This window comes from Amblyomma maculatum, chromosome 7 (assembly GCF_055883805.1).
Source record: "Amblyomma maculatum isolate TAMU_Amacu chromosome 7, ASM5588380v1, whole genome shotgun sequence".
In the NCBI taxonomy this organism is placed as follows: domain Eukaryota; kingdom Metazoa; phylum Arthropoda; class Arachnida; order Ixodida; family Ixodidae; genus Amblyomma; species Amblyomma maculatum.
The window spans coordinates 100,819,898-100,843,038 of NC_139350.1; the positions used below are offsets into that span (position 1 = coordinate 100,819,898).

At 43.2% G+C, this 23,141-nt stretch overlaps 1 long non-coding RNA gene across 1 annotated transcript; it reads right to left on the reverse strand.

Annotated features, from left to right (window-relative positions):
- Nucleotides 1-11,500: 11,500 nt before the first annotated feature.
- Nucleotides 11,501-21,292, reverse strand: LOC146184134 (uncharacterized). The gene is made up of 3 exons (XR_014708838.1): nucleotides 21,147-21,292; nucleotides 20,309-20,416; nucleotides 11,501-11,567 (listed from the first exon to the last, which is right to left on the reverse strand). It is a non-coding gene; the product is annotated as an uncharacterized LOC146184134 (long non-coding RNA).
- Nucleotides 21,293-23,141: the final 1,849 nt, after the last annotated feature.

Sequence of the window (23,141 nt, forward strand, 5' to 3'; positions counted from 1 at the left end):
TCAATCTTAGGACATTATTTACGGTAGAACAACGTTTATCTTTGCATTAGTTTTGGCCAAAAGTTGTAGTTCTGCACTCGGTAGCTCACCGGCCCATGATGCTTTGAGCGCCCATGGTGGCTGAACTGGCCGTCTGGACACTCCATGTAAACGCCCATAGACGGCAGCACAGCTTTCCCTCTAGGTAGGAGTAAGAAACTCTATGGCGAAAGGACACTTCTATTTCGCGTTATTCACGAGGTGTGCGCGTTCGCGTAGTGTACAAGAGTGTGTAAAAAATATTTAGCATTCACCCGTTCCTACGTTCCCTAAATCGCACAGGGTATAGGCACTAAGATGGAGCCGAAATGGTGCCTTTCGCCTTCAATATATCCCAATATTAACTTCGAAAAAAATATCCAGCAGGTTCGGTACTCGATTTTCTTTTACCGCTTTTCCCAAGTTGCGTCGCCTGTGTGCACGCATTTTTCACGTTGCCCGCATTCTGCTGAAGCTGCCTGAATTGAACAAACCTCTATCCACTAGTTTGATCCAAGGCTTTCTGACCGACCGCTCGCTGTTTGTTACTGCTAATACCCAGTCCTCTTTTTCAAAGTTTTCTTTCAGCTATGTGTTCCACAAAGCACTGTCCCTTATTCTTAACGATCTCCCTTCAGTAACTTCTACCATCCACATTTTAGTTGATGACTGTGTACTTTGCTGCTCTGTAACCAACTCGTCCGACGCTTCTGCCTTATATCTATAATTCGCATAAAATAGTGATGTGCTATGTGGCCTCCGTCCCTGAGAAGCTTTAAACTGTTGATTTCTTCTCACCACTGCCAAAACAACACATCCTACTTACAAAATTAACACTAGTACTACTTTTTCAAAGAATTCGTTTAAGTGCCTTGGTGTTCACCTCACTAATGGCTTAACATTGTCTTGCCTTGTAAGCCATGTAACTAATTACTCTAATAGAACTGTTGGATACCTCTATCGTAACCTACCCATGGCTGGCACCTTCTTGTGTAAAATTACTAGATTACAAAAACCTTGTGTGATCACAACTTTAATATACCAATCATATAGTTGATCCACACTACTGTAACTTTACTGAACCTTATGAGCCTGTTCAAAACCATGCCACCAGTTTCATTCCCTCGAATACTCCTTCAGCATCTCTTCCATGAAATCTCTGTTACAGTCTCTGTTCTCGTCACTGTACTTCATGCCCCTGCCTTTATCACAAGCTTTTCATACAAAACCTCATGGCAGTCGTCTCGGCTAACCTGTGTATAGAACACCTTGCACAGGTCATCGTAAAAGTGGCATTTCACCGCATGCCCGCACAACTACATTTCATGAGTCATTCTTCGCAAGCACTGTTCACAACTGCAATTATCCCTCATCAGCGATCCTGTAAGCTTCAATACTGCCATCGAAGAACCTGTCTAATCATAGCCATGTATACCACTAGCCTGTCGCCATTTATCACTGTGCACAAGCCCATTCCTTCTGTAATGTCTTGCATTAGGACCTCTGAGGTATCAATAAACACATAAATAAAAGCATGGTTAATAAAGATTCCTTACAATATGGGAACTGTGATTATGTTCGGCAGGAATATATATATATATATATATGTAAGTGGATCATGTTGAACGGTGTTAAGCTTGAGCTTGGCACAATTGTCTTTCCTGTGATATTAAACTTAGAAATTAGGATACTGAGTGATAACACTGACATGGTGGCTTGCCTTTTGAACTTAGAATGAACTTAGAATTTAGAATTTGATTGCAGTATTCCTTTCTTTGCATTCATCCTAAATGCAGGGGTGGAAGTGCTGCTTCATTCTGCTCCAGCCTGCTTTCCCTCCTCCAAAATTGCTCCAACTCGACTGCATCAATGTTCTGACATTAAATTTAGTGGAGCACGGTTTTGCCGCACAGTAGGCCATTACTGGTATTGACAGCAAGAACCGCAATCTGAGACAATTAAGTTAAGCGACTATGAGAAGCGCAGCTGGGCAATGGTCTGTTATGAGTTCTGTATACAGGGTATGTGGCTGGTGTAGTCAAAACAATGGCAGCACACCGGTAGCAGAGGTGTAATGCATCTCACCCGAGCCTAATACGTACAAAATTTTAATATTACTTTTAGTATGCAGCATGTTTGCTTATAAGCAAATTTGAGGAATTCGTTACGGAAAATGTTCTGTGCACTTGATATGGCACCTACTCCCGGCCTTTTGAATCGCCTGTGGTGAGGGAAATGAGATCAGCGAGTGAAGCAGGTGCACCAAACTACTACGAGGTAGCGAAGCACTGGAAGTGGTAGACGAATATGTGTACTTAGGACAGGTAGTAACCGCAGATCTAGATCATGAAAGGGAAATAACTAGAAGAATAAGATTGGGATGGAGTGGATTTGGTAAGTATTCTCAGATTATGACTAGTATCTTACCGGTATTGCTCAAGAGTAAGGTATACAGCAGTTGCATCTTACACTTACTCACCTATGGAGCTGAAACATGGAGGCTAACGAAAAGGGTTCTATTTAAGTTGAGGACAACACAGATGACTATGGAATGAAAAATGGTAGGTGTAACGTTAAAAAATAGGAAGCACATAGAGCGAGTTAGAGAAATAACTTGAGTTAATTACACTCTAGTGGAAATCAAAAAGATGAAATGGGCAGGGCATGTAATGCGTAGAGAGGACAACCGATGTTCGCTTAGGGTAATAAACGATTCCAAGGGAAGCAAATCGCCGCAGGGGACAGCAGAAAGTTAGGTGAGCGGATGAGGTTAAAAAGTTTGCAGGAGTAAAGTGGATGCAGCTAGCACAGGTAGAGGAGTATCGGAGAGGCCTTCACCCTGCAGTTGGTATAGTCTGGCCGATGATGACTACGAGCCATTGGAAACTTGTCCAGCTGCAACAAACTACACGATTTGTTTGTAGCGATTCTGCTGTGAATACAAGCAGGTGCTTCACCATCTAGCCTGTCATGCCTACGACAGACAAAAGCACACTTGGAACTCTTATGGAGGTGATGCCACTTAGGTGCCAGTCACTAAATGTGTTTTCAAAAGTGTTGGAAAGTCATACAGGGTCTATCGCCAGTGTGTTAAAACTAAGATAGCTCAAGCAATAATTTGAGCAGCCACAGAGGGCCATAAAGTAATGAATTTGAAGGGGAAAAAGGCTATACAAAGTGCCACCTATCTTCCCTGAAGGCGTTACTGGCCAGTACCCAGAAATTTATCGGCACAGGCGCAGGATCAAAAAGAATATGCACAAGATAGAAAGCAGAAATGTACTGTTCATTGATGTGAACTTCAAACTAGTGGTAATACTTGAGCGCATCAAAGTTGCAAAGTCCACCTTTCAATCTTACAAAACAGTATAAATCTCTTAGTTAAACAATCTTCAATTATGAAGTGTAGAAGGCAGCATTCCATTTGCTGCTATTGAACCCTTTGGCTGGTTTTGCCGTACAGGTGCTGCGGCTGCATGCCGTCCCGCGGCGTTTTTGCAGTACGGGTATTGCGCTAAACGCATAGCGTTTGAAATAGTTCGACACTGGAGGTGATTTTTTATTTTTTTTCCGGAATATTCGACAGTCAAAGAGTTAAGTGAGGAAGCTAGAATTCTATTATTAAAAGAGAGTCTAGAATCTTGCTCCAAGACAATGTGATTGCTCCGAAACTCTAGTTTTATTGCTTCAAAGCTGCTCCGAAGTTACTTTATTACTGGTCCCTGAGCTGTTCTAAAATGCTTGAGCCTGCTTCCACCTGTGTAAATATGATTACTTTCTTCCTCTGTATGGCGCTTCAACCAAGAAAAAGCTCAGTTATAATTTCTTTTCCGTGTTTTTTTGTTTGTGTGACTAAACTATTTAAACTAATATTCTGCATTAAGGTCTAAACCAATTTAATAATCTCCTTAATAATAAGCGAAGCATATAAGCAGAAGGAGCGATCACTTTCACTTTGACATTAGATGTTGCAGAAAGTCAAGTTCATCATGGTTGACAGCAAAGTCTTATTCATTGTAATTTATGGCTGTATCAATACTTGTGCATGTTACTTTTGGAATGAGGTCTTTGAGATTGAGATAGATGTGGTCAGAGGTAGGGAGATGAACATAGCACTGACTGTCAACTGAGGTTTATTGGAAAACAGAGGAATTTATGCACATTTTCATAACATGTGACTCAGCCGAAGTCAAAACGTCATATACATGTACACCAGTTTTCTCTCCTAACAAAGCATTGACAAAAAAAAAAAAAAAGTAACAATAAACAAGAAATCACAAAAATCCAAAACGCAAGTGAAGTAGTATACATCATGAGCAAGCACATGCCTCACCGCTAAACATTCGATGAAGACAAATGAAAAAGCCAGGTTGAGCTGTATATGGGCTTCTGTTGTCAAAATGTAAAGTATGAATGAGCAGGATTAAGTCGTGTCGTTAGCCTTAAAAACCACCAGATATAGAACCGAAAACTGCCATACAAGAAAAGATATAACATACTAAGCGTTTTGAGTAAGCCTACGCTACTTACAGGATCTCAAGTTCTTTTTCACTGAGCATTATCGAAGGTGCACTGACGCACAAGCCCTTTTTCTGTTTGATGACTCTTGCCTCCAGAATCTCTCTTGTAATCTGCTTGTTGCTTCTACCAATAATCTTTGTTTTGTGAAGCCCAGTGCTTAAAGTATGGCTCAATCGGAGGGGGTCTGTAGTGATTCGAGCATTGGTGGAAAGGGAAGTAAAGAGAGAAAGTGGCTGGTTGCCTGTTTTGCAAATCGTTTTATACAAAGGGGAGAAACCATTACTTTTCTCCATCTCTGGTTTTTATTAATACTCAATGTGAAACTGTTGAAATGGTAGAGAAAAAATCTTCCAATTACACCACTGACAAGAACAAAACAATGGTTACCTGGTTTGTATTCTTACAGTCCTCATGCTTGAATTCAAGCTTGTGGGGATCTCGGACCCCTCTTAAATATTATGGGGGGGGGTCTCTGACACACCCCCTGGCTTTAAGCCCTGTAGAAGCCAGGGCATACAACCTGTGCACCTGCTGCAGTGCAAAGCAACGTTTCCTTCGCAGATGTTTCTTTTTTGCAAGTTTTTCATAGGTATAATTGTGTTCTCAGAGCCGTTCATTGAGGCATCTACCCATTTGTCCAATGTAACGTTTCCCACAGCTTAATGGGATCTCATACACCACACCTGTGCTGCAGGGTACAAATAAAGTCTGGTGTTCTATGCTGCATACACGTCGCTGCACACCACAAGTTTGAGTGATCCTACAAAGCTTCGATAACTTTTCCGAAGCTGTAAGAACTACTTCGATATTTACTTTTTTGCCTATTCGTTTCAAATCATGCGATATGCTGTGCAGATAGGGTATTGCAACCAGATTTTGTTGTTGTATTCTGTCCACTGTGTTAGGCATAGCTTCCTTGCTGTTTGTTTTCATTCTTTTATAGGTTCCTTCAGCAACTGAGATGACACCATGTTCCGGATAGCCGGTTTCTTGCAACCTGTCAATTTGATGAATGAAGCTGCTTTCCAGGCATTTTCGAGATTATCTCATTCTTCTTTTGACTATCTTCCTTTCTTCTGTCACTAAATCTCATGTCAAACGTAAAATGGGAACAAATTTTCTCACAATCCCGGCACATTTCATTTTCCTCACTTTTGTTTCCCGACCTGGTGGGCTTGACTAGTCTTGCATCAGCTGACGGACTGGTTGGCCTTGGTGACCCGTACTCAGGACATTCTCGGTGCCTAATACTCCGTGTCATTAAAGTTTCTTCCTCCTTCTCCCAGTGCATTTCTTTCTTTACCGTTTCCACCTAAAGCATCTTGTCCCAACTATATCTCTCATTTGCATTAACCTAGAACACTGCTTTTCCTTTGCACCATTGCCATTCAGTCCCCCATTTATCTTGACTCTCCTCCTTTTAATTGGTGTACCTGGCTGGAGTCCTCCATGTTGAAGTGACAGATGGCCCTGGTTCTACAAGTTGCAAACCTCTTTGGCACTCATTTTTGTAGCCAAATAAAGTTTATTACTACTACTTCTACTAGGTCTTGAAGTACACTTTAAAGAGTTGAGGAAAGGTCTACAGGGACCAGCATAGCTGAAAGCGAAACTTAAAAAACACAATTAGGCCTTAAACGTGGGCCATTTTATTTTGCAGTTCATAACTTATATTTTGGATAGTTCCAAAAAAGCTCTGAATGGTCGCGTTTGATCGTGCTTCTATACCTTAACATTTCTAACTGAAGGTATGAATGCATTCTAGAAAAGAAAGCAAAAGCCTTCAGGGCTAGGCTTTTTTTGTGCTTCTAAGTGTTGCAATTTTTTAGAAAAATTTGGCATTGGCAGAACAGCCAAGTTGAGTATTAAATTTGGGTAAAATGAATTCTGCTTTAACCATACACTCTAAAATTGCCCAGTACTCTTGCTGAATTTTGGGGGTGCTATTAAAATCACTTGTTTTCAAAAGCCTTTTTCTGTTTCTTCTTTGGCTGCATATACTGCAGCTAAGTCTCTTGATTTTAAGCGAGTATCTCAATTTTAAGGCACTTTTGATGACTCAGTACTCGCGCCTTTTCCTTTCTTAGAAATTATTGCCTCAAATTCAAGTTATTTATTTCATACAAAGAGGAAGCAGCCACAGTTAAGCAATTACTGTAAGTGTCTTGATGAGCTGGCCCATCAGGTGATGAGGAATGTTTTGTATATACTGATTCACTAAATGAGAAGCATGGGCATGTTCAACTCAAATAAAATTAGCTACCTTTTCTTAATCTTAAAAAGGCATTTGATACAGTGACCCTTAAGATTTTAACTACCAAACTGAACTACTTATTTGTCTTCTGCTGTCCATTTATTGCTATTCTTATGAATTTTTGCATCAGATTAAACAACCAAATCAAACCTGGTGATAATGTATCAGTAAAGGGGGTTGTAAAGGGTGGGGTTTATTCCATCTCCCATACTTTTTTTCCTTAATTTAATAGCACAAGACTCAAAATTTAAACTTCCACGAGTTTGTCCTTCTAGAATGAACAAATTATGTCACTAAGTGTTCTGACAATGCAATTTCAGTGAATAAGAATCTGTTGGCACCATGCAGGGGGTCATGTCGACGCCCATGTCAGTATCTATATCAGTGTAAACTTTCCCAAAACATAATTCTGTTGGCGTATTTAACGCAAGAAATTTTTATGCGCGGGCTAAATTGAAACCACTGTGATGATCGAGCGCGTACCTGGCCATAACCTTCTCTATTTTTTCGACCTGGCTCTCTTATGAGCCCGTTTCATATGTGCGGGTATACCTTGCTCTCGAAGCTTGCCGTCCCTCCTGTGCGCTAAGAAGGAGCAAGTGACAACTTCGGAGCAGTACGCTGCCATCTACGCTACCTGCTCGGGTAGTTCCAGCCGTACACAGGCGAAACCGAAACTATACAGCGGGTGAGCGCAAATCGCCACGCTAGTCATGCATGCTGAATACGCGCCACGCACCGCCGCGGGTGTCACTCCTTTCATAATGTTCGGGAGCGCCCGGGAGGAATGGCTAGCGAAGCGATCGTACAACGTACACCCGTACATATATATGCCGCGCGTACTAAATTTTCCTCGACCGAGAGGTTTCGTTTTCTGCCATACGCGGCCTAAATTCGTGTGCTAAAAGCGGGGACGATAATGGTGGTTCCAAAATTTAAAAGACTGATATAGATATTATAATTGCGACCTCAGCAAACCTATAGCTGTTAGTAAATGAGGCGCTAGTGCGCATGACTAGTTAAAAAGTATTGTCAGTTATATACCAGCGCCTGCTTAATTAATTGTTATCGCACCGCATACACGGGCACAATTAAAAGCCTCCAGCCAAACCAACCCGTGAAACTGCATGTTAATTCTGCAATGCCCGCAGTCCCGGCATAGTTTCTTTTTTCACGACTCGCACCCGCAGCAGCGGAGGCTGCAACGAATTGCATGCCGCCCGTAAGCGTGTACGTGGTGTCGATCGGCATTGCAGTGCACCGTTGTGATCATTTAAGAGCCAACAGATCCCGTACGTCTTTGTTGGCCAGCGTGTATAAACGAACTGTCTGGCGACTCGAGCAGGGTAAGCCATGCTAATTCGACCAGGAGGCGACTTCGTGGCAGGAATTGCATGGTTGCGATTTTATAGGAAGTCGAGATTGAATTGCGATGTCCCAGTGGAAGCTAGGTGGAACGGGACTGCATGGCCATGCCACAAAAACGTAGCAGCCGCGGGCAAAACCAAGCACCCAACAACGCAACAGTGTCTTCTCCCTCCCCCGCTGTGCTGGTGCAGTTGACGTACTCGACTTCTGTGTCCAAGGGTGTGGGATTCAATCCTGACTGGGGTGACTGCTTTTCAATGGGAGCGAATACTAACAAGGCGCCCGCGTGTACTGCGCGGTACGGTAAAAATCCAGCCAGATGGTCGAAATTCTCGGAGCCTTCCACTATATACGGCGTATCTCACAGCCTGATCGAGTTGCTTCGGGACCTCATAAACCAAACCAAACCATCTTTTGCAGTGCAGTTTAATTCGTCCCCCACGTACCCACCTCGCATACACAGCATATGTAACGCGACTCATTCGAACATTTGACCTCGAGAGCTATTATTCGAACTGAAGTGGAAGCGCGAATTTTCATGTGGCACTTGATCTCAGTGCGTGGTTATGCATATGTTTGTTGTGAACATAAAATATGGAAAAAGAAGTAAATTTTTTTACTATATATTTTGCGCGGCCGGATTTATAAGCAATGGTACATCCAGCAGCCAAATGACCGTGTTGTTTAAATTATTCCATGGTCGTCTCTAACAAATCCAATGCGTAAGATATGCATCAGAGTGCATCGCCGAACTTTCTTCCTCTGATGTGCTCTTTATTCGCTTCGCTGGTTACGCGACTGCCATAGGGCTGCGCTGTAAACTGAACTCGATAAAATATTTTAATTATGTGCTCAATTAGTAGAGCTGGGCTTACCTGCTTAGTACAATAATCAGCGAAAATTGATGTCCATTAGCAACCAAACTGGAAAGAGGGTTGAATCCGTGCCGCGGAGGGCGTGGCGTCGCTGGGAGAATCGACGGCGACGATGCGCCGGCCGACAGCCTCCAGTCGATGACCAGATAGCATGCTCGGTCTGTAGAGGTTGAGCACTGCACAAGTGCTGCCGATATTTTACGTCGCAGTCGACAAGGAAGAAGTGAAAGGGATGAAGTTGACTTACGTTGCACTCTCTCCAGGCGTTTTAATTGAGCAGTGGCCCGTTCATGTTTGGTGTCAGCGCTGCGTTTTCCTTTTTAGTATCAATCAAGCAGCTCGATCAGAACACTGTTAATTGTGCTTGAGGGAGTATGTATGACAAACTCTAAGTGACGACTAGATATATCAAATTTTCTTTATTAAAAATAGTAGTTGGCAGGGCTCTTACCTGCAGGTATACGTAAAGCCTGATAGCATCTGGTTTAAGCACCCTTCCATATATATTTCATGGAAATCAGGTTAAGCCTAGCTGAGTCCACTTAGAAAGGTACTTTCTCGCAAAACGTGGCTTGCCAGTGCGAAAGCACGAAGGTGCTGTATAAAAACTAGCAGATGTCGTCCTTGCATGATGGAAACTGGCAGCTTGAAATATGAAATCTATGTGTGCCAGGAGGAATTCTATGTAATATTAAGCATTGCAATACTTTGCTTGAAAGCATATGCTTTTTTTTTGCTCATTAGTTTCATTCACAGTGCACATGGGGTGTCCACTCAGAGACATCTACTCTATTTTCCTTTTCCAAAAGCTTGCTTTGTCCCTGACAGAGTACTGCCAAATGTTTCACTTTTTTAGGCTAAGAAATTTCTCACTGCAAAATTGGAAAGTGTACCAAGCAATTAAGTAAGGCAACAATGCTATGCTTCAGAATACTCAGGCTACTAGAGGCATTAAGCTAAAGGTTTCATCATTAAAATCTTGTAAAACATGAGGATAGCCCGAAACTGAATTGATAAACTACTGAAGTTAATACTGCATTTATGGTTCCAAAAATGGCTGGGATCACACGTGCATGCTGATGGTACAGAGTTGCAACTTTTGCTGCTATACGTACCTTAATACTATTTCTCAATCTTTTGGAACGCTTTCATATTGACAATGCTATTTTTTTAACTGCTGATTTTACTTACAATTACTGTGCCTAAAGGTTAAAGGTGTGGGAAAGGTTATACCAGAAACTGAAATACACCTAAATTGAGCAAATGCAACAAATATTTAGGGGGCACTTCTGCACCGCTGTTAAGGAAAACATGCCACAGCATTTACGACTCCTGTATCCTCATCCCTGTACATTTAGTTGGCTACTTGTTGACTCACCAATCTTAGTTTGCGCTTTTATCACACATACCAATTTGTAAGTTTACTAATTATCACATGATGTGAATGAACTCGCAACTCACACATCTGACTTGGAATTCTGAAAGGCAATGAGTTTTTCTCATGCCAAAAGAGCTGCTCGAGTAGGCAGCTGGACCATACCATGGTCCCCACATCACCCAGACCAATCCATCCGGTCATACCATCTGCCAGTCATCCTTGTCGCTCAAAATGCCTTTTTTGGTAAATATGGCCTTTCAATGCAATCACATTAAATTAGGTGAGGGCTTCAACTATTGTTATATGGTAAGAATTACTGCACACACTTTTGTTTATGCCCTTTTAGTATGCTGCCTCACCATCCCAGTAGCATAGAGGCACAGCAACAGCGTATTGAGAGGGTATCCAAGGTTAGAATCTCATTGCTACAAGCATGTCACCTCGCTATTGAACACAATTCACTTTGAAGGGCCAAGATTACAATATTTTAGTAAAGTGATTAGCACTGCCAAATGTTTGAGCATTACACGAGGTGACAGTATGGGTGTAAGTATCCCACAGACAAGGACATTGCAATTAAGTTGCTGCTCATTAGCAAAATATTGAATTAAACCACTCTTCTGCAATTCAACAAACACCGCCCACTTTGCCTTTCCATCACCAGGCCCCGTCTGCAGTTCCAAGCATCTTCATTGGGCTTACCTCTAAATATTGTCTACGAAACATATCTGTGAACTTTTCTTACTTCACTGGTTTTGCAGATTATTTCCTGTCTCAAAAGGAATAACAGAAATACATGTGGTTCTATGACACATACAGTAAATACTTACCTTTCTAGGTAGGCTACAAAAGGGAAGTAATGCAGAAGGTAGGCAGTCTAAACATAAATGTGTGTGTCAACATGGTGTTTTGGCACTGGAGTGTTTATTACTCCAATCATGTGCATTATTAATGAATGAAAAGGCACATAGGTAGGAATCTTTATTTTGACACAGAAGCTATGGCCAACGTGTGTAAGTGAAGTGCAGACTTGTGAGTACACTGTTGAGCCAGTAGCACAGGGAGCAGTCAACTTGGACCAGGGAATGCCATGCTTTGAAAGGTGGGCAGCTGTTGTGATCTCTCGACTAGCATCAGTCACGTGCAGGATCGGCTGTCATGGGGAGAAAAAACAAAAGTATGCAAGCTCAGAACAATAACAAAACACTCAGAGAAATTCAGAGACGTACTAAATTTAAATAAAAAGATAACAGGCCTGCCGACTATGCAGCAGCTCATATATTCTAATAGTGGATTTGCATATGGTCACTACACCCTCCAAAAGGAAAAGCACAAATGCTGAATTCATGACTCGTCAAAGGAACCAGACCAAAAGAAAAGCGTGCACCATGTAGCATAGCTCAAGAATGAGAAAAGCCAAAACAGCAAAAAGGTTACCCTAAGTAAGGCCAGTACTAGTGCTCTCTGCATGCGTGCGACAATGTATCACTGCAGTGCACATGCACAGCAGAAATGTACACCGTGGGTGGTAAAGAACTGATATGAAGTTATCAACACTGGCCGCAGACATCAGAACAGACCGGTGATTGTGCTTTGGTATAACGCAAGCGTGCGGACTTTGGTAGGTTGTGAAGCATATAAATAAACGCTGAGACATCTTGAAAACCATGTGTGCACATTTTCATTTGCTGCTGCATCCAAGAAGTTTCACTTGCACTGTTCATTAAACGACATGCGTTGCTCTCGAATTGTAGCGTTTGTCGACTACACAGCATGATTCCAGAATCGCGACTAATTCAGCTGTGGACTTTTCACTTTCTAAACTTGCGAAATCCTTCCTATAGGCTGTGAAAAAGAATGAGGAACTGTTCCACCCAAATGTAGTCGCTCGCACATGAAGCAGCCACAAATCATTTTGTGCCAAACAGTAGTTTCCATACAAGTAACAAGAAGTTCTCAAGCTATGTGACAGGATCATAGCTATTTACTTTGAGGGTGGCCACAGCAAATAGGCAACAACCACAAGATGGCCAAATCCCTCACTGAACTGCAGCACCACAACAGTTGCTACAATGCCAGCATCATAAAACCTCTGGCTGTGTTTGATATATAGTCCTCATCACAAATACACCAGCTCATGTTGTTAAGGAGGCTGTCCATGAGCATATTACTTCTCAAAGCAGCTGAAAGTATTGCAAACTGAGACCAACACTTGACTAAGTGCAGTAGCAGCACTACTAACATTCAGTGTGTTAATGGAGTATAGACACCCTGAAACAGATAAGACAAAAAATCAATTATAAATTATTTAGCGGTTGAAGATAAAAATCAGGTGATGATCTGTACAGAGTACTGTCTTGCATGTCGTTAACAAGCAAAATGCGACCAAGATTAGGTGCATATGCTCCTGTAAGATGAAGTACTGCACTCGCCTAGCCCAAGCAGTGCGAGTACCTCCAGTCAAAATGCTTTCAAGTGCCATCATCCATGAGATGGTTGCCCAATAGCAATCGGAATTTTCATAATGCTGCGTTCCTTATCTTCAGCCAGCATTTTTCACTCTTCCCAATGGATGCAACCCTCCCCAAAACTCCAAACTCAAGACATCAATTCAGTCATGCAGAACTGTCAATAATGACCTGAACCACAAACCAACTTGGAGAGGTAGAAGCAGGCTCGAGCACTTTGAAGCTATTAAAACTGAAGTTTTGAAGCATTCAAATTGTTTTGGAGCACGTTTCTAAAGTCAAATGATTTTATTAGCTGAATAATTTATACCTGACATACCAAAATAACCTATTTGATTCCTTTTTATTCAAAGATCAATGCATTGCTGAAAATATAAGACTAACAGCCAAAACATGTACAGATATTTAAAATAACACAAATGACCTTAGAAACAATTTGGAACAAACTAGCAGAAAATGCAATGCTTGTTTCCATACTTGATGCCCGAACGATAAGTTCGACTAAAAACATGACTATTTCAGCCTGAGAAATGTGGACTATACCACTATGATGTGCTCAAGCACCACTGGACTAGTTCGGAGTTCACATCAATAAGCAGCACATTTCCACTCCCTATCGTGTGCATATAATTTTTTTTATCCATGCCTGTTCTGATAAAATTTCCAAGGCACTGGTCAGTAATCCCTTCAGTGCGGATAGACTGCACTCAAGGGTAGCCCTTTCCCCCTTCAGATGCCCTACTCCATGGCCTTCTGTCAGTAGCTTCTCAAGTTTTTGCTTGAGCGGCACCCGAGCTTAATTTTAACACGTTAATGATGGGCCCTGCATGCCTGCCCAACACTTGTGACATTTCTAATGATTGACACCTTCATGGTGTCACACCCATAATACTGTATGTTTTTGTCTACATACAGAGGTTCAATGAAATAGATCTACGACTGCCAGAAACGAGGCTCATGCTGGTCTGGCTTATGAGATTTAATGTCCCAAAGCAACACAGGCTATGAGAGGCTCATGCTCTTCTATTTAGCAGAAAAGGAAAAATATATAAAGGCTCTGTTACGGCACAGGTATGCAAACCAATAGAATGAAATTGAGGAAGCATATAATTAACTAATAAAAAAAAATCTGCATTGGTGATGAACGGTAATTAGTAGTGTATCTACTGTCAAATGAAAAATAACTCATTGCAAACTAGAAAAACAAAAACGAGAAACATGCCACCATTGAGGTCCGCGACCTGCACATTATGCATCCCATGCTTTACAAACTACTAGCTACAATGATGGCTGTGCAATCTCTTACTTTCAAGCTATTTATGTTGCATGTATCCCAACATAGACAGCGTTCACCAGTGCTCAACTAAACCGCAGCAACAGACGTGGGAATGCCCTGTAAATACAGCAACAAGGTTAACAACTGGGCGAGTTGGTAATCATTCATTTTAAGCCAGCCAAAAGACTAGACACAGAGAAGCCAGCCTCATTTCGTTAGCTTCTATTCCCTGTCTCGTTTTTTGGCTGGTTTAAAATAAAATACAGCAAGTGCCAAGTAGAACATGATGTGGAGTGTGGTGTCTGAAGGGTTGTGTATGAACGAGCAGCGCCGGCGCGGCGCGCCACTGCTTGTAGTGTGCCCAACCTCCGACAGGCAGTGAGACTCACGGATTCGGGCAGTACGGCCAGTGTGACTCTTTCGTCTTCCCATGACAACTCTAAACTGTTAGAAATTCGCTGAAAAAAAAAATGTATTAGTTTAGGCTGTTTACAGTCTCCAAACACACCACGAAATATGTCAGCTGTATTGCATTTCGCTTCTGCTTAAGGGGGGACATGGCTCTTAAAATTATTTTCCAATTTTTGACCAAATTTGATAAAACCTGGCATTCTGATTCAGTTTCTTGCACTGATTTCAAACATGTAACCATTTTTCCAGCTGCCCAATCAGAATACCAGGTTTTATAAAATTTGTTGAAAAACGTAGGAAAAATAGCTTGAAGAGCCATGTCCCCTTTAAAAGCAACCAGTTTGGCCATGATTTCAATTCGTGAAATCGCATTCAATTAGAATGAAAAAAAAAAAATTGTCGTAGGACTTCTTGCGAGGATGCTTTAATATTTAGACACCGTGTGCAGCAAAATATAACTGATTAAAATCTCGAGGAAACGCAAAGTAGCCAATAGCGTGCGTATGTAGCACGCCATGCCAAAACTGCCGTTCGTCAAGCGTAGGTACCACCTCCGTCAAAGAAAGAGAAAGCCAATATTCTTCTCGATTTAATTTATCTGTGAACTGGAGGCAACGGCGGTAGACAAAAGACAAGAAGCTCAGGCGGCGTGCCCGCCCTGTGGTGTGCGAGAGGTGCTGTTATATCATAGCTCACAACAGCACCGCTGCCAGGGCCGGCACGTGTTCTGGCTGCAATGCTCTTCACTGATTCTGCATGTAGAAGGCCCCGCCCTCAATTTCCTCTGTCGAGAAAGATGGCGCCGCTGCGGCAGCAAGACTGTATCTGTGGCTGAGGCGTCATGAGTGTTGAACACCAACCTTGAAAAAGATAGCACCTTACCAAGCGTTCGAATGTTGGCCCTTCCCAGTGGTTTGTATGAGGTTTCCAGTTCCTAGCCTCCAGTGGTATATAAAACTGACCATATGTGAAAGCGCCTTATCGCAGACCAGACTGCCTGTGCTTGCTGATAGCTGAAACAGCCTCATCTGGCGCTACTCTAATTTATTAGGCGAACTCCCCGCTGCACCACACCAGCGTAACCCGCACATGGCATTTTACGCTTTAAAACATGCAAGAGCGGTGTCTGACTGCTGCTCTTTAGTCACCGAGGGGAGTAATTTCATATATTTGTTTGTATCGTTCAATGTGGCCGGCGCGCGCCTAATTGTTTACGACACTGATTGACTATTTAAAAATTGCTCATTAAAGATTTATCTTATTTCATCGTCAAGGAGATTTCTAAACTCTATCAAGCCTTTGCGGCTATTTCAGTTATGAGACGTTCCAATCAACAGATTAAAATGAAAACCATACCCACATTTGGTTTTGAAATTTCTCATGTGGAGAAAAAAAAAAGTGTACATGACGCCAAAAAAACAACAAAAGGGCTGTGTCTCTGGAGCAATGGTCCTAAACCGGCTCAAAGTGTGAGGACGCCGTAGCAGAGGCGTCCGGATCACTTCGGCCACCTGGGATTCTTCAATGAAGCTGCCATCATCAAGTATATGCCTGCCATGCTTTCAGCTTCGACCAAAATGCCGTCTCCCAATTAGGATCAGACTAGGGTATCCCAGCTCAGTACTCGAGAGCTTTAATGACTAAGCCACCGCGGTGCCGTAATAAGTAAATAAATAAGCTAAGAAGACTAAACTTCTTTCTCGGAGCGTATCATGGTCATTTCATCCATTTCGCTGCAGCGACGCCGCGAATGTGTATTTTACTCCGACAAAGTGACTATAAAGGACATCGGCCCTCTGTGTACAAGCCCGAATCCGGCTCAGACCCGTACGTTTAAGCCCACCCCGAGTCCAGCAAAAATTTCCATGTGTCGGCCCAGACGGCCCGTGGGTTGAGCCGCACCCAGCTTTTGGGCCTGTCCATGCCCACGCAGTGTCGTGTGAAGCGCGTGCTACCTTCACCTGACGCTTCTACATAAGGTTTGACGATCTTCTATTTTTTCGGTTCCTGGGGCTGCCTTTCAGTGGTTCGCTTTCTACTTTTCGATGTCTGAAAGGTAGGCAAGGCAGGCAGAGAATATAGTGGGGACCGCTTACTTTGCTAGCAACGCTTTGCAGCATATGCCCATTTAACTCTGTCGTCCATGTTTTGGACACAAACCTGGGCTCAAAGTGCCCCTCACAAACAGTGACAGTACAGCTCGGCCCTTTCTTGGCATGCCGGCCACCATAGCTGAAGTCGTTCAACATCTTTTCGCACCGAAGAAAGCTGACATTTTTCATTGCAGAATATGTAGCCTGTATTGCAGCGGTGAACAATGCACTTTTTTCCACATTACATTACATTACAACTTAGAATATACCATGATCGAAGAAAGGCGTGGAGCGGGGGCGTCGGCGAGAAAAACAAAATGCGCACCGATGCAAGTTGAGAACTGACTGGCAATCTTGCGGTGCCAGATAAGTTTGCGGGCTTCGCCCAGAAGGAGATTCCGAAGGGGCGGCCAAGGTCAAGGGGCAGCTTGACGCGGGCTGATTTACGACGGTCACGCAGGCGACCGCTTCTCGGAAGTGAGCCCAAAACACACGGCAGCGGGCGACGCTGCCGGCTCTGTCCGTCCCGCGACAGAGGCAGATCAGTGCAAGTGGAAGGCACAGCATAAGCGCAGTGGTTGTGGGTTCGGCGCTAACTGCTGTGTCTCCCGGTTCGAGTGGAGAGGGCGCGGAGGCCATAAATCCCGAAACGCGGCGTAACACGGGCCTGGGGAGAACGCGCTGTTGACATGTCTTCATGGGAAGACGCCTGTACGTCCCTTTGAATCCGCCGCCCGTGTGCAACCAACCAAGGGCAGGGATCGGAATGTTTGGGCCTGAGGTTTGCGTGTGTGTGTTTATGTGTGTGTTTTCGGAAGTGTAACCGTCGACGCCGTTTGTCTTTGCGACTGCTTGGCACCTCTTGCGTGGGAGGATTTTGGAGAGGGAGAAATCGCAGATGTATGTGTTTGTGTGCGCAACCACTCGCCGCGTAGTGCATGCTTTGTGTTTGTATTACTTAACATGCATAGGAGAGGGGTATATGTGGCACAGCGATTGGCCAGCCCATTTTGAAGGACTGCATGTTATTGGCCACAGAGTGACTAGTCGTTGATTGGTTAACGGACTAGACTCGAATTTTGAGCGCTAAGGAAGGAGCGTTGGGACAGTTGGGCTCGGAGGACGGTAGGGCTCAGACGAGGGCAGACGGGTTGTTCGAGGAGGGAGGCTAGGCTGACGGAGGTCTCAAGGGACTCCGGCCTAAAGTGTAGCAGAAGGCCAAGGTCTGATTCTGCTAGCCTCTGACCTCCGATCGTGCACCCAGTTGCAGTTAGCCCTCTATGTTTTGATATCACATCTGACGACGTTATTGTAAATAGTTTGTAAACAAGTGTAAATAAATGTGTGCAGTCGAGAAGGGAAGTCCTCATCTCCGCACCGCAATGTGTTGCTGAGCTACGGACGCAGCGGTGGTCACCAACACCACTCGGTACGAGCGAAGGCAGAAGAAACAGCAAGAAGCACCTGCTGTATAGGGAAGCCCATCTATTCCCCACGCCTTCGCCCGAAGAGTTTAACTGCACCCAGCGAACCCGCGGCCACCAACAGTCAACGCAGTCTCTCGACAGCCTACGGAAATCAGAGCATCAGTATCGTCACTTACTGTTCGGTGCGGAGCGGCCCGTTCACACACTTCTAACACCATGATGCGGAGGTTGTGGGTCCGGGCCGACCAGTGGCATATGGTAGCTTTTTGCTAAACAATTACCTTTCAGACAAACTCATAATGAATTATCCATTGAGCCCCCCGCCATTATGGGCATAGAGCAGGGGGTCTCAAACTCATATTGCTATGTGGGTTGCATTAAGAAAGCTTTTTCTCTCATGGCCCAGGAGCCAGAAATCAACAAAACAACAGGAAACAAAGTACAATAAATAACAATAAAATGAACAAAAATAAGCAAAACTTCGTTTTGTCAGACCAGGCCCTCCTATTAATGCAAAAGAAAAGCCGCTTCAGGATCGCTCTGAGAGGGTACTGAAATGCTACACCTGTTAATAAATACTACCCCACTTATAATCCTCAAAATAAATAAATAAAAAAAAAACAAACTTGGAAATAAAAGAGAAGGCAAGGATGTCTGGCTCCTTGCTTTGAAGGCATAGTGATGTCAGATGAAAGTTCACGCAGATTAAGTGGTCAACGCTTTTTAAAAAATGAATGTATACTAACTGGTACAAAGTCCGAGTTTATTTTAGTTGGAAATTAGGGCTGGTGGTAATGCTTTCAAAGATGTCAGCTGAAAAGTTTGAGCTGGCGGACTGCATCACGCAGCTCCGCGGGCCGTGCGCCAAGGCCCCTGGCATAAAAGGATAATCTTTGATGAGCGGAAAGAAAGTGTTCGATGTTGGCGAGAAGATAGTGGATGGAGTGGAGAGGCTGCATTCCCCATTCTCAGCAAGGGAAACTAGAATGCTTCTTTGCTCGTCAAGTGAAGAGGATATACTTTAGGCAGGCATTGCCTCTGCTACGAAATGGGCACCACCCTAGGCAGTGTACACCTGGCCAATGTTTTAACAGTACCACGTGACCGTCGACTGCCCGGCGCTGCTGCGCCGGAAGATGCAGGACTGCGAGGGCGTGCTCACAATTCTTGATGCTGCAGTGAACCTCGTTTTGCTACGCTGCTTTGATCAATGTGAAGCAACCCTGCCACAATTGGCTGGTAGGCATGTCGGTGCCCGGAGAAGCTGTCATTGTTTGTTTTTAGCCGCAATAGTATCTGCATATCATGCGAATGATATCTCCAAAGCACACACATTTCCAATAACAAAATCCAACTTTCCCCATAACTCTTGCCATAAAAAAAAAAAAAAAAAAAAAAAAAAAAAAAAAAAAAAAAAAAAAACCTGAGACAGTATTTGCAAATAGAACCAGGGACAAGTGTAAAATTTGGAACGTTACAAGCTTGCACAGATTTAATCCACAAGCACATAGCAGAGCGCGCTCAGAACTCCGATATGAAACTCGATTCAAGGGGTTGCTGCCAACAGAGCAGAACAGCCAAGCAGACAACACTCGCTGAAGCAGCACGATTACATCTCCCTGCTTGTTACCTCTCCTGATTTCCACTTTGTTTCTGCTCGGACAGTCGATGCTCGAGCGATACTGTTAAAGAATTGGCAGGGTGTATATTCTGTGCTGCTTGCCTTGCAAGCCATTGATGCCAATCTTGCAAACCTCATTTTATCTTTCACAGTGGTTTCCAAAGCTATAAAGTTCTTGCAGGAACTTTGTCACACACACACACACACACAAAAAAAGCAACACAACCAACCTGTGCAGGAATATCATTCGTTAAAGAAGGCAGCTTTGCCAGTTTTTCACAGCGAATTGAGAAGACAATATAGCGTGGTTTGATCTTCCATCTTGCGCAAACATTTGTTTGTTTTTGGAGCTAGTCTGGTTTTCTTAGTCTGAATCAACTGTTACATTGCACACTGTTTGCAATGCATTAATTGCAACTGAGAAAGAAAGGCTGCAAACTACAAGCTGGACACTGCAGCTGCAGGAATGCTTGCTTGTTTGATTCATTCATGCACTCTATGCAAACTGGGGACCTGTGCCCAAGCATTTTCCCCATGTAAAACAAATGACCAGTCGCGGTGGCACAGCAATTGTTTTGAAATTAAGTACAGGGCTCACCTTGTGGCGTTTGAGCATATGCTGTCTCCGCCTTTCATAGTCCCATTTGTTCAGCCTCAGCAACCAGCAAGTACATGCTAGACTCCAAAACACATACCAGGAAGGTCCCTGCGTACCAAATATTAGACGTCAGCTTATAAGCGATCTTCACACACACAAAACAAATTGAATTTAAAACAAGTACATGTTGATGCACTTTAGCGAAATCGCTTACCTCACCGTAATCAGAAAGCGGCCCTGCATACATTTGACCGTGCGCAGTCATAAAATGAGGTATGAAATCATTACACCGCGTCATAGCAACGAGGGCCACACAAAATGATAGTATGTCGCACAAATGGTTAGTACGTCGTGGTGCATCGAAACAAAAGCTTCCCACACAGGCCTCTGTGATCCTCGCCTTTCCTGCTTCTACGCGTTGTTTTGTCATGTCCTAGTACCTCCTAAAGTCCCTCTATCAGCTCAGAGACGTTACAATCATTAACTATTCACCCAGACAGGTGCGGAAAGTTTACCCAAGTTTCCCGCCCTTTTCAAGCGCACGCAAGACTGATAGTCAGGCGTGCTTTACATGACTGAGATTTTCGTGCGGTTGGCCTAATAAACGGTATTTAACCGCATGTTCCTTAGTGTCGAACTGCGTTGAGCTTTCGATTGAAACCTTCGATAATACACCTTTGGGGCGTTCGGGCCCACTGCCGGCCAAGCAGGCTCAATGGTCAACAGAACATTCGGGCGCACAGACGTTGAAAACTAAATGTAGAACTCTAGACAGTGGGCAATGACTCAATAAATGCATACTGAAGTATCTTAAGAATAGAAAAAATTGCTTACGTACCGTACAACACGAGAGCACACGGCTGACACGGCGACACAGCTCTCACGCCTCCCACCATGAAAGACGACGACCAGCCATTTTGCTACTAAAAGCAACACAAAACCCACAAAACAATAGCCGGATGTGACGTTTTTCGTAAACCGAATAAGACGTCATGGGTTGCAGCAAGCATTTTGCCAACCCGGTTGCAGGAAGCATTCCGCTGCTGCAACCGGGTCGCAGCAGACGGCGCCTGGAAGAGCAATAAAAAGTAGCCAAAAAGGAGCCATGAGGACATGCATGGGGCAGTAAATAGAGCGCTCACTGCAAAAAGACAACCAAAAACATTCGTTTAATAGTCATTTTATTCCAACGCTCGTGAAGAAACAAATGCCACTTGCGTCTTATAGAAACTAAATCACGCAGAAAAGATTTCTAGAAAAAAAAAAAACTGGCTGCGTACGACTGCGATATTATATAAACAGACATAAAACGATAAAACTAAACTGACCAGATAAACACACATGTTATCAGAAACTTCTCTGTGATGATTAGAAACAATATAAAATGCATAAAATTATGTCCACGAAAATGTAAGTATAAAATGTTAGTGGAGTTGGATGTCTCAAGCAATGGTTACAAAAAGAGAACACGACGAAAGGAAACTGCAACCACTCAGGTGTGATGTTCAGGCCTGCCGTAAATAGTTGAGTTGACCTTCTCAATCATCGTTTGGGTTTATCAAGGATATGGCCAATGTGCAGGGGGTGTTCACATGATCATACACTCTTCTTTTTGATCATGACTACTAGGCGTTGGACGGGAACCTTCGGTTTCTCAAGTATAATATTACATTATCGAGAGGCGTTTACCTTGCCTAGAGATATAGAAATCATTCTTTCATAGGTATACCGAGTATATTCGTAAGCTTCCTTGACACTAGTGCCTAATAATGTTCGGCGAATTGCGGTCAATGAATGGTTGTCCGCGCTCCTTGATCGCATTGAAAGTGCGCAACTGTTTTATTTTGTGAACAAAGTATAAGTGCAAAAGCCACTTTCACACTGATGAGACAAACCTATGGACGGAAGATGCACTCATGACTAATTTATTGTCAGCGGGTGCACGCTAAATAAGACGTACTGCAAGCAAATATGCACGGGCAAAGAAAAACATTTCGAAGCAGTTCGTGGAAAGCCTATAGTTAGTGTGTTAGCTCTGTTGTGATTTTTATCTAAGTTTGGCTAGCTAGCATAAAGCTTTTACATTTGCCCTTAGTTTGCCATCTATAATGCAAAGTTTGGCTTTAAGTGCAGTTAAATAATTAGCACTAATTAATTTGGCTCGATAACTACCACAACTCATTTGCACTCAACCTAAGCTTTCGAAAGGTATATGACGATGCATATAGCTCACTAACGCTAACTAATATGGATTGCTAACTAATTCAGAGCATTTGGAGACATCCTAAGCTTTTCAACGGTATATGACTTGATCGTCTAGCTCAAAGTTTGGTTTTATACAAAATTAAATAATTAACGCAGATTAATGAGGATCACTAGCACAGTGCCATTACACTTGGCCTAAGCTTTCCAGCGGTATATGACTCGATGCTGCAGCGCAAATTTGGGTTTCAAGTGCGATTTACTAAATATCATTTAATTTCGCCCGTAGTTGGTCAAAATATTTAAAATAGTTTAAGGCGCAAAAAACAGACAAACACAAAGGTAAGTGACAGGACGAAGCGCCAGTCCTGTCACTTACCTTTGTGTTTGTCTATTTTTTGCGCCTTAAACTATTTTAAATATGAACCAAAACCAACTGGCCCAACAGCAAGTGCTTTTGGTCAAAATAAGTGTATAATTAACCAATGATCCAAACTCAAGGTTTATCACGTGACATATACTATGCTTAGCCAAGATAGCTTGAAAATAGCGAAATAAACTAAGCGGCCGCTTTGACTTTCTCTGATCTTAAAGTTCAAAGCACCAGCCTGGGTCGTTTTCTCGTTTTGCG